The sequence below is a fragment of the Mustela nivalis genome (assembly GCF_964662115.1).
Source record: "Mustela nivalis genome assembly, chromosome: 4".
NCBI classification, from domain to species: Eukaryota; Metazoa; Chordata; class Mammalia; order Carnivora; family Mustelidae; genus Mustela; species Mustela nivalis.
In genome coordinates, this window is record NC_139023.1 from 120,230,947 (window position 1) to 120,247,854 (window position 16,908).

General features: G+C 38.2%; 1 protein-coding gene across 2 annotated transcripts in view; it reads right to left on the bottom strand.

Annotated features, from left to right (window-relative positions):
- ARHGAP24 (Rho GTPase activating protein 24) overlaps window positions 1-10,147 on the bottom strand; it is a 519,150-nt gene extending 509,003 nt beyond the window's left edge. The window contains exon 1 of one of the 2 annotated variants that reach the window (XM_082726640.1): window positions 9,879-10,147. The gene's annotated coding sequence lies outside the window, so the exon portion shown is untranslated. Of the gene's footprint in view, window positions 1-8,884; window positions 9,305-9,878 lie in introns of those variants that run through there. The other variant, XM_082726641.1, reaches the window with a different exon arrangement.
- Between the last annotated feature and the right edge of the window lie 6,761 nt (window positions 10,148-16,908).

Below are 16,908 nucleotides of genomic sequence, written 5' to 3' on the forward strand. Positions count from 1 at the left end.
CAAAAGGGTTTTTTATCATCAGTATTAGTTTTACATTAAGGAGATCATCAGTGTCTTCTCATTTGCTTGTGCTTTTCAAAATAAATATCTCCATTAGTAAAATATTGAGTGCAGTTTTATGGACTCTTAATTTAATTCCTAATTTTGCAGCTGTTAGGCATCTGGACTACTATCATTAAAACAGTTCAAACTGAACACAACCTAGATATTCAGGGCTCAGAGCTACTTACAAAGAATTTTAACTTTTAATCTTAGAGAGCTAGAAGAAAGCACAGGATATATGGGACTTACACACCTGTGCTGTGAGCAGGCAGCACAGAAAAAATTGGGGAAACAGGTACAGAAAACAAGTCACACAGCACAAGCTGGCATTCTGCGGAAAATTTAAATTCTTAGTCAATATAATACAACATGTGCTCTTAAGCAGTCTTAAATAATTTACATATAGCCTTACCTAACTTTTTCATGAATTCCAAATACCACTTTTGAATACATAATTGTCCTTAATCACCTGGAGGGCTTGTTAAAACATACATGAATGGGTGCAGGTGGGGCTCAATAATTTGCATTTCTAACAAGTTCCCAGTGAAACTGACACTACTGGTTCCTGAACCATACTTTGAAAAATGTTACTTTAAATGATTTTTTAAAATACCTTTTTTTGGACAGTTAATAATCAGAAACATATATATTTTTTTCATTTTTACCCAATGTGTGAGATGCATGTATACACAAAACAGATATTAAAACGTATGATACAATTCTCCCTTTTACTATATATGACAAAACCTGATTTTTTTCCCCATTCCATTCCATTGCATCTTCTTCTATTCTTTTTCATTTAAAAAGAATTTGATTTCATGAACACTGATCGATCAAGAACCCCTGCTTGAAAAGTACTGCTTAGGAGTCCCATGTTCATCACTTAATTTAATAATAATAACTGTTAACATGCATTGATATCAGATGCCAGATACCTTTCCAGTCTCTTTACAAGTATTTCCCACTCCATAAATTAAAAAGCCATGATAATGTTTTGAAGTGGGTATTATGAAATGCCCGTATTCACAGAGAGGAAATCTGGTTCAAGAAGATTAATACAACTTTCCCAGGGTCACAAGGTTTGTGCACATCAGAGCCATGTTGGAACAGAGGCCTAATTCTAGAGCACAATGACAAAGATTGTTGCCTTAGAGTGAGATGTTTCAGTTTTGAATCCCAGATCTACTACTTAGCTGTGTGATTTTGGTAAAAGCTATTAAGCCTCTCCAAGTTCCAGTTTTCCCATCTATAAAAGAGCGATAATAATAGGGCCTGCCCACATGGGAGCTGTGCGGATTAAAAGGGATAATGACCCATGACAAGGGTTTGGCATAATCAAGCACATAGTAAGGCTTCAACAATTGTTCTTATTAGACAGACACCAAATGTTCAGTTGCCACACCATACACAGCCTCCCTTCCACTGGCGTCTAGTTCCCAGTGTTGTCTCTGGATTTGCTCTTTCTCTTATTTCCTTGCCTTCTGAGGATATCAGGTTATCCTATGACCTTACTATGTTCCTTCTCCCGTCCATCCTTTCTGGCAGTTCCATCTGTTGTGTAGGAGTTCTCAGAACTCCTCAACCAGACAATTCCTTGTGGCTTTTACCTGTCTTTAGGGACCAAAAACCAATGCTCCACCATGGAATCTGCCAACTTGAACCTAAACCCAAAGATACAGAAAAGTTATCCCATGATGAAATTGTAAGTTGTTACCAAAGGATGAAGTTATTAATCAGCAAATCACAATTGTGAGAAGGCGGAGGGCTTTTGTATACCCATAGATGCCTTTATATAAAATCTCAAAACTTGGGACGCCTGGGTGGCTCAGTTGGTTAAGCAGCTGCCTTCGGCTCAGGTCATGATCTCCGGGTCCTGGGATGGAGTCCCATATCAGGCTCCTTGCTCGGCAGAGAGCCTGCTTCTCCCTCTGCCTCTGCCTGCCTCTCTGTCTGCCTGTGCTCGCTCGCTCTCTCTCCCTCTGTCTCTGACAAATAAATAAAATCTTTAAAAAAAAAATCTCAAAACTGCATTGAATATTTTATAGTAACAGTTAAACCATAATAGGATTTGGATACCAAATGAAACTCTGAAGGTGGTACTCATGTAGCTAAATTCTAGGTTTATGAAACATAGTGCAACAAGATAACATCAGGCTCTCTCAACTTCTCTGGCTCATCTTTTCTTGCTACAAGTTCCTTCATATGAGACATTTTTAAACCATTGTGTGGGAAACAATGATACAATCAAAGATAACCCCTCAAGAAGAATGGAGAAGTCCTTTTTGAGTCTTGCAAAGAGGAGTGAGACGCAGTTCAACAATTCCTATAGTGAATGTCCTTCCTTGAGAAAGACTGGCTTGGGAATCACTTCCTTTGTTGCTCATTTCACTTTTGTGTGCCCAGTGAGTAATACCACCAACTCAACTTTTCTCCCCTTCATAGTTGCTCCCTCCAGAAAAGTCACCGTCTCCTGCTACATTTCAGCTTTCCTAAGTTGGGTCTCTAGCCCTCAGACCACTGACCACTTGCATCTTCCCCTTCCTCCACCTTCACCTCTTGGTCACAGAGTTCCAGAAATATACGTTCCATATATGGGAATTAAGTCATGGGGACAGATAACTGAAACCTCATGGAACATACTTTTCTATTTACTTCTCATCAGAAAATTCTCTGATCAGTTTGATCACTACAGATTGATTCAATTAACAGTCTGAGGTTGCTAGAGTCTCTTTTCTCATAGGACAACCTTAGTAGTGGTAACCAACCCCGGGGGGTGCCAAATCAGCACAAGAATACTATCACCTGAAAAAAGCCATAAGAAATTTCCAAAGCCAGTTCACGGAGTCCATGTTGAGACCAGGGTCTGTACTGTACATCAAACTTCTAAAACACACAGATTTTTATGACTTTAAAATTAACAACTGAAGAGAAGAAGACCAAGAGGGAGATAATATAATAAAAATAGCCAGCTATCCGGACTTAGGCAGACATGGTTTTTGCTCTTGACTCTCTATCACTTCTAAGTTATCTTAGGTGAGTTTCTTTATCTCTCCAAGTCTAAACATTCTCATTTTAGGGAATAATAATATCTGAATTAGAGAGAACAGATATTATTACTGGAATTACTCATGACTTCTAACTACTTCAAGAATTACAAGTCATATATGTAAAAGAATCTCGTGGAGTACTTAGTAGGAACTTAATTCATTAGAGTGACTATCATTATGAGAGTCTATGAGACTCAAAGAAAGGAAAAAAAAAACTTTCAAGACAAAATGACAGCTATTTTCATCCCACCAGGAAACTTGAAAAACTACTTTGTTTTCTGAAAACTCAATGTGGTGGGCAGAAAACAACCTGAATTATGGGGCTAAGTCTCAATTTACTGACAGGTTTCATCTGTAACAAAAAGAAAGTTTTCTGTTTCTCAGAAATATCCCCAAGGGAAAACTTGGTATTGATTTGTGATATATGTATTGGAAAAAATACCCATGTTTGATCTTCAATATCTATTTTCAAAATTATTCAGACATGACTCCTTAGTTTTTCAAGAAATGTAACATTTAGGGTGAGTTTATTTTATCCATAGAAATTATAAAAACAGTATTCCAATGTTTCTAGGAACCACACACACACACACACAAGGAAAAAAAAAAAAACACCTGGAAAAATTGTTGGCTTAAAATACTAAACTGAAGTTACAAGATAGAGATTTATAAATATTTAACTACATGTCTAAAAAGAGTAAAAACTATACAAAATGAAGGTAATTCAATCTATTTCCATAATGAATTTGAGTTAACTTAGTTAAAGGGTATGGAATGATAGGTGCATAAAAGGATGTGAACTATGTCATAAGAAGACCTTGACCAGGGGACAACTAAGCATCAGATTTAGCTCTGAGCTTCTTGAGTGACAGGCCAAACTGGGAAACATGGTGATTTCTTAGTCTCTTTTCTTCTAACAGAAGAAACAAGTTAATCACAAGAGGCACACTTTTTAAAGCAGTAAAAGCAAAAATGAATTTATGGAGATCTTCATGTAATAAATACTGAAATACGTAACAAAAAATGTCACTATATATTCCACGCATCCTATCTCTTTTATGTTGACTCAGGAAAATCTAGGGCACTGCATTAGAGCACGGTTTGATGAAGACAACATAACAAAAATGTGTTGTCAAGTGAATGGGATAGGTAAGCTCTGGTCATAGGATTTGATAAAAATGCATGGAAGATTTAGAAAACTGAGTAAACTCTTACTCTTAAATATCAATGCTTGCTCTTCTAGTCTTCTAAGAGATGCTACATCAGGAACAATTTGAGTTTGAGGTCCCCCGCTGGTGACTAAAACACAAGCACAATGGTTCCTTGATTGAAAAATTATCTATGTGCCAAACAGTAGAAGCACACAAGTGCCAGAGCCATCACTGCTCTGAAAGTGAAATGAAGCCCATTTGTATTTCAGTTCAAATGGAGAGCAATCCCCTTCTTTAGGTCAGGCAGCAGAAATAACCATAGAGTAAGACCAGTTTTTTTCCAGAAGAATCTTTGGGTTTGGCTTAAGTGCCCAAATGAGATTAAAGGAAAATCCATAAAGTAAAAATCAGTAACATGAGAAAAGATGTCCCTCTGAATTTCTTCTTCTCCATCCACCTCTGCATTCTCTTTTAATTAAATCCAACTTCCTTCAAGCACTAGCACTCAAGATAATTATTAAATATCCAAAATTAATATTCCTATTTTGTTTGATTAATTAAAATGATTGCCCATCCACAGGCAGTAGAATCTCTAAATTTAACTCCATTATTACTCCTCACAGACAAACCCAGGACCTCCCACTGGGATTTGATAGATTACAGATTTTATAGCATAATATAAAAAACAATTGTGAAAAATGTGTATCCATTAGAACTATTTCTATTATCTTTAAACTCAAGTGTACCTTTTATTTTTTTCAAAAGAAAAAGGTGATTCCATTTTTTGTTTTGCTTTGCTTTCACTTTATCATTTCAAAAGCACAAATTTCATCTATTATAGGAATTAAATAAACATGTGTGGGCTGGTCTAGAAAGCAAATTATATTTTGTAGTGTTGTTACTTACGTGTGAAAATGAAATTTTTTTTTTAATGTTGAGGTGGTTTTTTTTTTTAAGATTTTATTTATTTATGTGACAGACAGAGATCACAAGTAGGCAGAGAGGCAGGCAGAGAGAGGAGGAAGCAGGCTCCCTGCCAAGCAGAGAGCCCAACGTGGGGCTTGATTCGAGGATCTTGAAATCATGACCTGAGCTGGAGGCAGAGGCTTAACCTACTGAGCCACCCAGGCACCCCGTGAAAATGAAATCTTGAGTCCAAATAGATATTTTTCAAATGGAACCCTTAGGGAAAAAACTCTGTGCATAAATTGGAGTCCACCAGTACTTTATTCATTCATCACTTGCCCATTTATTAAGGAAACATTAACACATGTCTACTATATGTTTCAGACACTGGACTGGGCACAAGGATGCAGGTAGGTCCTCTACCACCAATATGACTCACTACGTTTGGTTGCTGATAATATTTTAATAAACATTTTTCAAAGTAAGTTCAAAGTACCATGGAAGCAGACAAGTTGAAATGATTTCTTTTTCCTGCATAGAATTGGGTAAATTCTCCCAGAGAAAGTTCCAGTTGAAGTGGATCATCAAGAATCAAGTGGGACTTTCCAGGCAAAGGGAATTCCTGGAGAATGTAAATCCATGAGCAAAAAATCAGAAGGGAGAACAATGAGGAGCCCTTGGGCAGGAAGAAGAAGCTAAAAAGGAAAGGCTTTGAATAGCTTTTAGTCACTCTACTAAAGAGTTTAGAGTTACTGTTGTAGGATAATTGGGATCCCGGGATCCATAAAAGGTTTTAGAACAAGGGATTGACACAACTAGATCTGTTCTGTATGAAGATTAATTGTAGCAATGCCATGGTTGGGCGTAGATGCTGCTTAAAACACACATGTGCACAATAACCTCTGAAAACTGAACATTCCTTGAATCGCATCAGAACAATCCCCCCCACTTCCAAATGTGCTTCTACTTAGCCACTGAAACCACCATCAACTTACAAAGTCCGAGATCAAGTAGCAAAAACAAGATGGGTCACCATTTCAAGACTCAGTCTGAGACTTGAACTCTTCACATGAAGAGCATTAACTTCATGGCAAAGTGGACGATTTGCAATTTTATTTTTAAATACCCTTCTCTATCTGAGAGAAATGTTAGTCCTTTAGCCATGGATTTAAGAGTAAACAAGCATCTTTGGATTTTAAGTCTCAGGGATGCCTTGTTATCATCAACCTCCTCCAAACCTAAGTATGACTGAGGGGCTATGCCTTCCATGGGCCTCCAAGCCAAGATCTATCCACCTCCTCCATCTTCTTTTTCTGAAGCGCTCACCTTTCCTGAAAACTGACACATAGCAGAAAGAAGCGATCAACATTACATAAGCTCAACTCACCAGGAACCAGCCCTTTACTACCAGCCAGAAAATACCATAGGAAAATAACTACAGGTAATAAGATGATCCTACAGCCCTTCGAGCACTGAAAACAGAAACAAAATGTATAGCCTGGATTTTGAAGCAGTTCGGCCGGCTCTTAGCCCTGCAAAACCAACCCGGACACTAATCAAGCCAGAAAGAAAACAGACTTGAATGGGCCAGAAGGTCACAACAAAACCACTAAGGCACTGTTGGTAAACACCAACTCGGCTTTGGCCAAGGCAGCAAGGTAATTAGACTCAAAACACTTATCACCACCTGTTGCACATTCCTTACCTTTCCCGCCCTTTCCCTTACCCCCACCCTCCATCCTAGAGAGTCCAAGATCACACAGTAAATAAAGCCCTGCCCAGTAAAAATTCCCAGAGCTTTGGCCATTACTATACCAAGTGAAACGTGAAAGGATCTCACTGGAGATTTAAGTCCAGAACTTTTCTTTTATACTTTAAAGCCTATACTCTTGTCTGGAAGGGTACCCTGCTATTTCTCCTTCAGTGATTTTTTTTTTCTTGAGAACTTAGATTTTCTTCACTTACTATCAGGTTGTATTTTCAAAATGATTCAAATTCACCAGAACGCACAGTACAAAAGAATATTACTCAGAAACCATCAACCTCTCAATCCCAAATCCCTGAGATTAAGTAATATAACAAAATAATACAGTTGAAAGCCAAGAACAGAGTGAGTTTCAACAGCTTTTCAGATGTAGAAAAAAAGATTACCAATTCTCCTTTTTATCACACTAGTTGTGTATTCCTTACACATAACTCAAACTAAATTCCAGATCTGAAAAACTTTACTTTATCTCTTATTCCCACTTACAGGTCTTCTCCCTAAGAACATAGCTCCTTTAAGTGGAAAGAAAATTTTTTTTTCAAGTTTTGCCAATAATTCAGTCCCCCAAGATGTCTAAGGTGAATTCTCTGACAATTCAATAATGGATCCAAAGAACAGATTCCTTGACTTCTTACCTAAAAATCAGGCACTCAAGAAAGACAAAAAAGGGAATTGTATTATTGGGCTCACTTAGAAGTTGAAATGTCCCCAGAGAAGAGGAAGCATTAAGAAATTTAAAAGGGAGAGCGAGACCTTAACGAGTCTGATGTGGCTTTATACTTGTTTTCTGTTTTTTTCTACTGTATTAATTCTCTGTGTTTTATGATGCCCAGCTTAATAACAACTTCCATTCTTGCCCTTAAGGGTTGGTTTTGAGTTCTAATTAGAATCAGGGGACAGATTGTTTGTATTTAATCTGTCTGTCCATCTTCTTCTCAGTAATTGAGTAAAGCTCTTAACTGTACTGTAAATATCCCCAGATTTCAATTAATTTGTCTTCCTTAGTAGACACAGCAACACACATTGTTTTACTTATGCATAAGCAAACCCCTTACAACTTTTATATTTCAAATACCTAGCATGATTTATGTATTTTCCTCTTTTTAGAAAGAGATGAAAAGATGCCTTGCTAAGGTTTAAAAAAAAAAAGAGAGAGAGTAACAAAAACTATGATGAAAACACAAATTGTCTGGAGATTATCTTTTAATTCAAATGAATTAAATAGAAATAGACTACATATAGGGAGTCTGGGTTCCCTATTACTAGTTGATATTGAAAACCTAATATCTCTAAGAAATATTACTCGATGAGTAATATCTCCCCTTCAATTTTGGGACTTATAAAAGAAATATAGTCCATGTATATTTTTAATGACACATATTACCTATTTATACTGAAGAGAGGATGGATAATGTCTTCAAAAAGTGTTTTTTTTTTTTAATATATCTAAACAAAATCTTTTGGGTGGCTTAGAATTCACCAAAGATTCCTTATTATTTTACATTGGCCCTAAAAGAGTTCATTATTAAAATCTACCTCTGTGTGCCTCTCATCTAGGAAACTCTCATTAGACACTAGCAGAAACAGAGGGGGAGGGGTGAGGGCTGGATGGAGAAGGAAGGATGGATAGTAAGGGAGCTGAACTGCACGGTTTTTATTAATTCCATCTATGTTTAAGGCCAGAAACACACACTACCAGCTTACGCCCTTTCTTCCTTTTAAAAATAAAAACATTGTTTTCCCAACATACACACAAGCGGGCGCGCGCGCACACACACATACACACACACACGCACGCACGCACGCACATACACACACACACTCTGCACCAGCTCAGGATTCCGGGCGATCCCTCCTCGCCCCCAGAAGCTCCCTTGCCTGTGTCCGGCAGCTGTGCCTGCAGCCCCCCACACCCCCGGGTCACACCTCAGCCTCCCGCGGTGGCCCCGGAGCACACCCCCGAGTAGCGTCACCTACCCTGCTCCGAGCACACGACAGACGCGAACGGCGGCTGCTCCAAAGAGAAAGGTTCCCAGGACAAGCCAAAGGAAAAGGAGAAGAAAAAGGGAGGAGGGACGGGTACTTTACTTCCCGCAACAAGGGGAAGTGTTGCGCCCCATGCACTTGGTGGCTCCGCAGCTGTGGCTTCGGAGGAAATGCTCAGCGTCCGTAAGAGCTGTGGCTGGGGTGGAAAGTTGTGGGTGTTTCCCCCCACCACCGCCCGGGCCTCGAGCCTCTCGTGTCCCCGCCGCAGTCCTGACCGCTCCCCGGGCCTTGGAGACCCTCCGGAGCCCCGCCGGTTTCCCCCGGAGCTGGGCTGAGTTGCCACATGCACTTGAGAAATCCTAGCAGTTGCGCAAAGAGTCCCAGAAGTTAGAAAGAGTGATTGTGTGTGAATGTGTAAATATACAGTACAAGAGGCTGGAACAACTGAGCGGGGCCAGCCCTCAGACGCAGCCAAGGGTTTCGGATTTCATTTGGCAACTGGCAGCTTCAGAAGATTCGAGCGGCACTCTGGGGGGAGGCCGGGAGGAGCCGCGTCCTGGCCCTGCGTCTCACCCTCTCACCGCTACGTTATCTCGGAGTGACTGAGCTGGCGGCTACGCTACCCCGCGACCAGACAGAGGCCGCCCCGCCTCTGTCCCTCCTCGGCTGACATTGCTCGTTGCATTACCTGTGTACCACAGATAACTCTCGGTCACAAATCTGGGGCTCTGGGTGCGGAGAAGGGTGGAAAATACTGTCTCCTGCCCTCCAGGAGCTCTGCATTTCTTTGGCCAACCCTCCCCCACCACACACACACACACACACACACACACATAGGTTTTACTTGCTTCCCTCTGCTCTTTCTGTAAAATCTTATTTCTCCAACCCAAATTACCTGGGTCACTAAACCTGCATTCCTAGAAATGCTAATTTAGATGCATGCCTTAGTTAGATCCTTAGAGAAACGCAAAGCACACTTACCTCTTATCCTGGTTTAAGAGCTCTCAGAATTGCACAGTGTGAAAGAAGGGACAGAGTAGTAAAATTTTTGCTGATCCAAGCCCCTCTCCTCTGCCACCACCAAAAACGCCTATTTCATGTCTACATCTCACAAATCAGTTACCTTGAGGGCTAGCTCAATTACTTCAAAAGGCTTTGTAAAGATCTCTGATTTGGAGTGATTAAAAATCATCACTAGATTTCTTTAAGACACAAAATGAGAGTCTTCTCATTAAGAATTTCCAATTATATGGAAGAAGAGCACACATGCAAATCTAGAAACAACAAAAATAAAAGTCTATGCAGACACTTATTTTTTCTTTCTTTTATCTATTATCTTCTTTCTTGGAGTCTTTCTTCTTGGTGATCTGCCCCATCCCAACCTGATGCCCACTGAAAACTGATTTTCTGGCTTAGAGAATTCTCAAACCTTTAATGAATCAAATTAACTTCTGTAAGGAGGAACGAAACCTCTCTTTTGGCATTTTCCTTTTAAAAATGTGCATGGAATCCCTAACCAAAAGCAGTGTAGCTTATTTTCTAATTGGTAGGACTACATGACCTTTATCAACCCATATGGCTTATGTGTTCCAGCTACACCCTGGCAGGTAAATGCCAATGGGTAGTTGTAGATGAAAGCCAGAAAACAATGAAATTAACCGAAATGAAATCTGCACCCATTTGATGGACTCAAAAGCCTCAGGAAGACAAGTGTCAATAAGTATGATTCAAGATCGTGACATTTAAAAAAAGACAAGGAAACTATCACATCAGTAACCTATTTCAGGACCTAACAGCTATTACCCCCAAGCAATTTAGACTCAAGACTATAAAAAATTAAACTCCGGGTGGTTACTGGGTAGTTTCTAATCTGAAAGGTTAAGACATGCCCCTGGACACAGCCTTGTACCCAAGCCTTGCCCTTCACATCTCCTGACTCTGTCCCCACACTCTCCATTTGGCGTCACTTCACTGACATGTGTGATGTGTGTGAGTATCTTAAGATAGACAGCACAACTGAAGGATAGGAAGATTCTTACTTGAGCATTAAGCATGGAGGGAGTATACCTACCAACGCCAAGGGCTTTCCCCTCCCTTCTCTGCAGAAAGACAAGGGTCACTGTATTCCTTTTCTAGAAGCCCCTTAGAGACTTAGCAAAGACCTTCATTACAACGGAGTATAACCTGAATTAGAAAATGCTTGATTGTAAACCTGGTGATTCACAGACCTGTACCCCTGGGGATAAAAATATATGTTTATAAAAAATAAAAAATTATATAGAAAGAAAAAAAAAAAAAAGAAAATGCTTGATTGTTCAGTGGACTCGGTCTGTTATTCCTCTCTTACTTCTGGATTAATTGGGACTGGGAGACATCTCTCAGACGGATTATAGCAACTTTAGAGGAGAAAGAAACTTTTAAGCAGAGATGTGAAAGATTCTAACCAAAGGATCATGCTGATGTGACTGATCCAGACCCCAGGGAAAATGGTGTCTGTCATTCAATTCCCAGAACATCTAGTGAGAACTTACCCAGCGCCTCACTTAAAGTTGAGTTTTAGCAGTCTGCTTGATACAGAGTTAAAAGCATGCCTGAGATAAACTCCACAAAACCCACAAATGCTTCAAGAGTGAGGGCTACCTTTCCTAAAGATTCTTAAGTCATAAATACTCTCAGAAGAAGGGTCTATGAAAGTCAGCATTAAAGGCAGATAGAGTATGAGGGACCTCTGATTTACAAGGGAGAAGTTTAATGCCTCTAGGATCAGGGGGATTTCAGGGACCTCAAAATACAATAGGAAGGGAAGAAAGAGGAACTGAAGGAGAGAAAGAAGATAATAATGGTCTCACTGCATTTCGACAAGTTTGAGGATCAGTACTGCCAGGGCCATGGAAAGAAGAGAATCCATGGACAAAGCCTCCTGGATGCTGTTTCTGTCAGGCTACTGATTTTAGTTAGAGGAACCTCAACAAAAGTTTGTACCATCACTTTGCTTCATGTTTCAAGTACCTAAATCAAAGGGAACTATTAACCACTTGGGGAAGGGAGGAAGGGTGGAATAGGTAAAGTGAATGAAGAGGTACAAATTTCCAGTTGTAAAATTAAAAAAGTAAACACATAGAGGTTTAAATGTGTTTTGATGCACTTGACTTGCACTTGAAAAATTTCAGTTTTCCTGAAAAATTTCAGATTCCTTTCCAGATTCTTTGAAGATCTTAGCATAGAGTAATGTATTGTCAGGTTACCCACTTGTCTGTTAGTATCAGATACTGGGACTCTTTAATTATGTTTTCTTTTGGGAAAACATACATTCCTAAGAGGGCAAAAACATAGTAACAAAACTGAATAGTCAACAACTGCCAAAATCCTAACATTTCCTTCAGGCTCTCACCAACAATGCAGAATTTGTGTGGGTACTGGAACATGCCAAGATCTGATTTCAGTATTAAGATAGAGACTTAAAGGCTGTGCTTTAAACATGTCTATTTCAAAATGTCTGGTCTTGTTTTTTTTTTCTTTTTCTTTCCTGGTGGAAGTCCCTTTTTGAGAAAGTCCAGTTTTGTCTTAACTAAACAAGGCTGAAAGAGATTTGAGGGAGTTTTCATGCCTACCATCCCCAAAACTATAGATCACATGATTCAGAGAAAGGGGATGTATTACTACATTACAATGGTGAGACCAAAAAAATCCAGCTAAATCTGGATGAGAAAGATAATAAAGGAGAGAAAGTATAAAAGAGAGAGGGGCTAATATGGTAGGTATTAGAGTCCTTTTTGACTCTGTAATTTCATCTCATCAAAGGCCTATTGTCAGTCAAGGGTTTTTTGTTTTGTTTTTAAGACTTATTTATTTATTTTATAAAGAGAAAGTGACGGAGGGGAGGGGCAGAGGGACAGAATTTTCAAGTAGACTCCGTGCTGAGCACGGAACCAATGTGGGGGCTCCATCCCAAGACCCATGAGATCATGATCCATGAGATCATTACCTGAGCTGAAACTAAGAGTCAGACATTTAACTAACTGAGCAACTCAGGTGCCCCAGTCAAGGCCTCTAAAAGTGAAGCATGTTATACGCTGTTTAAATCCTGCATGGAGCATAATATCAGCCATCACCATACACTTATTTCATATTTATTTCATTATTTCATTAAATATTTCATATTTATTTCAATATTTTCATATTCATATTTCATATATTTTGGTGGTAGCCTATGTCACACTCCATCATCCCCTAGACTCCTGGATTAGATCATACCCCAAAAGAAAAAGAATCTGTGATTAAATTTATTTTCAATGGACATTGGGGAGGGTATGTGCAATGGTGAGCGCTGTGAAGTGTGTAAACCTGGTGATTCACAGACCTATACCCCTAGGGCTAATAATACATTATATGTTTACAAAAACATTAAAAAATTATTAAAAAAATTTTTTTTCTTCTTTTGGCCTAATTACAAAATTAATATATGTTGACTCATGAAACTAGTAATGACAAAAAGGCATAAAAAGGAAATTAAAAATTGCCATGATATCACCATTCAGAGGTAGGTATTATTAATATTTTTAATATGTCTAAGTGACTCTTCACCTCTTTGTGTTATATATTTGTTCTATATAACAGTTTGAATCATATTACTAACCAAAGTAAAGCTTTTTTTCTGGGCCCCAAACTCAAATCACACTTTCCAATTAAAATGGTTTTCTTTGATACCATTTAGATTGAGACTCGGGAGTTTACTGGATTCCATTAAAGAACTAAACTCTCCCTTCCAAGATATGCAGAATCCCTCCACCCCCAGTCAGCTCCCAGAAAAATGTCCTGCTTCATACTTTCAGTGGCCATTTCTAAATCTCTCGCTTACTACTAGAGTTCTGCTTCTGCTTGCTGACTCACAACTTCTCTAAGATTGACTCATTTTCCCATCATTCACATGTCAGCTCACCAAATCCTCTCTCCTTTCTCTACTCACCCATGAGAACAGGCGTCCATGCTCATACGAGCCCACACTCAAGCGTGCGTGCACACACAAAAACACACATTCACAGCATGCACACTCATGTCACACATATACATCCATAAAGTGAAACATTCTTCCAGACGTGCAATTTCCCACTTGTGGACTCAGATCTTAATATAAAACTGGGATGACACTTAAACTATTTAAAAATCTAATTCCATTTGAGTACCTGAATAACAGCAAAATGGGCTCTCAATACCCATAACTTTTTGTGGATTGCAAGCTCATTCTCATGTCAGAATCTTCTTATTAAGTTTGCATTTTATAGAACATTAAATACTGCCGCTGAAATAAAACAATTCTGTCCCAAGAATCACTTACTTGTGGCTACCTAATTAAGTGTAACTTTAAAAATAGTTTCCTATGCCTTATACTCAAGCAGATAGAAAGTAAATTATCAATAGGTCCTTTATATGTGTCTAATAGCAATGTCATGGATATTCTAAGCCTTATCATTTGTCTAGGCAATTCTCCTTTCATCCTGTTTTCATCATATTCTAAGCTTTTTAAGTAATATTCTTTTTTGCCTCCTTTTCCATTCTTCTTCCTCTCCGTATTGCCTGCTTTACCTAGTTTCAGATAATTTCAAACTTATAAAAGAACTTCATTATGGCTTTTTGACTCTGTGATAGAAAATAAAGAGTCAAGATACTCAACTGACCTATTAAGACTACCAATGAACATGGTTACTAGGCACAAGTGTTCCCATAGCGAACAAATGTTATTTTCCTGGATTGAGTTGTATCTTAATTAACTAGAGATCTGAGACTGAGGTCATTACTCTATGTCACTTAAAACCAGTGGAGTTATCAGGGAGAATAAAATGCTTTAGTGTTACAGAGTACAGACATAACCATCAACTTAGTAAACTACCTTGTGTGAAAACCAAGGAAGAAAGTATAAATGCGTCAAACTCATTAACATATTAATGAGAAAAAATAATAAAATAATAGAAATATCCCTTATAGTTTTTGAAATGCCTTCCTTATGTGATGTCTCTTCATTGTAGCAGCCCCAAGAAAAATCTGTTATTACTTACATTTTACAGAAGAAAGAGCAGAAACACCATATATGCCTTGTTCAGGATCACATAAGCTAATGAAGGACTTGAATCTAGGCCATTTGAGTTCAAATTCTGGACTCTTTTCACTTATGTGTCAGAAGCAACATCTTCCTATGCAAGGACAGCAAAGTTTTTCTCTCTCACGTCATTTAATACTGGTCAAGTACTTGACAACAATTGTTATCATTACATTCTTTGATGAAAAGGAAGATTGTAATCCTCCTATAGACCAATTTTAAATATTATTTTTAATATCAATTTTAATGTCCTCTCCTACCAAACCTTTTATTCAAGTTTCCAACAAATAATAAAATAACTGCTATCCCTCTTGTCTCTATGTTGACCTTCAGTTGGAGATGCTAATGAACAGTGAGTTGGCCAAAAAGGAGGTAGAAATATCATAAGAACAGCAAGTGGTTTAGATAATTTACAAACTTGAAAATTAGTTTCTGAGAAATGAGTATTGGGGTTTTTTTTAAGATCTTGAAGTAAAACTGATAAAAATTAAAATTAGAATTTTGCTTTTTAAGACATAGAAAAGATAGTCAGAGGCTGATTATGTAAAGAATAGAGTCAGGGATAATTAGTTCCTTGACATTTGGAAAATTACCAAACATAAACTTTCTGGGAAATCAATAAAAATAATGTAATTTTTAAAAGATTCTCAAAGTAGGGGCGCCTGGGTGGCTCAGTGGGTTAAAGCCTCTGCTTTCGGCTCAGGTCATGATCCCAGGGTCCTGGGATCGAGCCCCGCATCAGGCTGTCTGCTCCGCGAGAAGCCTGCTTCCTCCTCTCTCTGCCTGCCTCTCTGCTTACCTGTGATTTCTCTCTGTCAAATAAATAAATAAAATCTTTAAAAAAAAAAATTTAAAAAAAAAGATTCTCAAAGTAAACTAGGAGAATATCCCAAGAAGAAAATGACCAAAGTTCAGTTCAAAATGTGGACTATTGAGAAAAACACTAATTTGAAAGAATACATGCACCCCATGTTTATTGCAGCATTATTTACAGTAGCCAAAATATGGAAGCAGCCAAGTGTCCATTGGTAGATGAGTGGATAAAAAAGATAAAGAATAATGGGATTATTCAACCATAAAAAAGAATGAAATCTGGCCACTGGCAACAATTTGGAAGGAGCTATAGAGTGTACTATTAAGCGAAATGAGTCAATCAGAGAAAGACAAATACCATATGATTTCACTCCTATGTGGAATTTAAGAAGCAAAACAAATCAACAAAGGGAACAAAAAAGAAAGAGACAAACCAAGAAACAGATTCTGAACTACAGAGACCAAACTGGCAGTTACCAGAGGGGAGGTGGTTGCAGGGCGGGGCGGGGGGGCGGTGGGGATTAAAGAGTACACTTAGGACGAGAGCTGATAATGTATAGAATTGTTGAATTGCTATATTGTACACCTGAAACTAATATAACACTGTGTGTTAACTACACTGGAATTAAAATTAACAGTTTTTAATGATGTGGGCTATTTAGCAGACAAAAAGTAGTAAGACTACAAGGTCATTATCTTCTCCATTAGTTTTCTTTTTTTTTTTCTTTTTTTTTTTTTAACTTTTTATTTTTTATAAACATATATCCTATAATTCAGTCTTATCTATTAAAAAAAGTTTTGATATGTCTTTCAAGGCTTTTTTTTTTCACCTTTGATTTTTAATTTTTATTTTTTATAAACATATATTTTTATCCCCAGGGGTACAGGTCTGTGAATCAAAAGAAATGAAATCTTGCCATTTGCGACAACATGGATGGAACTAGAGCGAATCATGCTTAGCGAAATAAGTCAAGCAGAGAAAGACAACTATCATATGATCTCCCTGATATGAGGAAGTGGTGATGCAACATGGAGGCTTAAGTGGGTATTAGTTTTCTTTTTTAAAAAAAGATTTTATTCATTTATTTATTTGTTAGAGAGAGA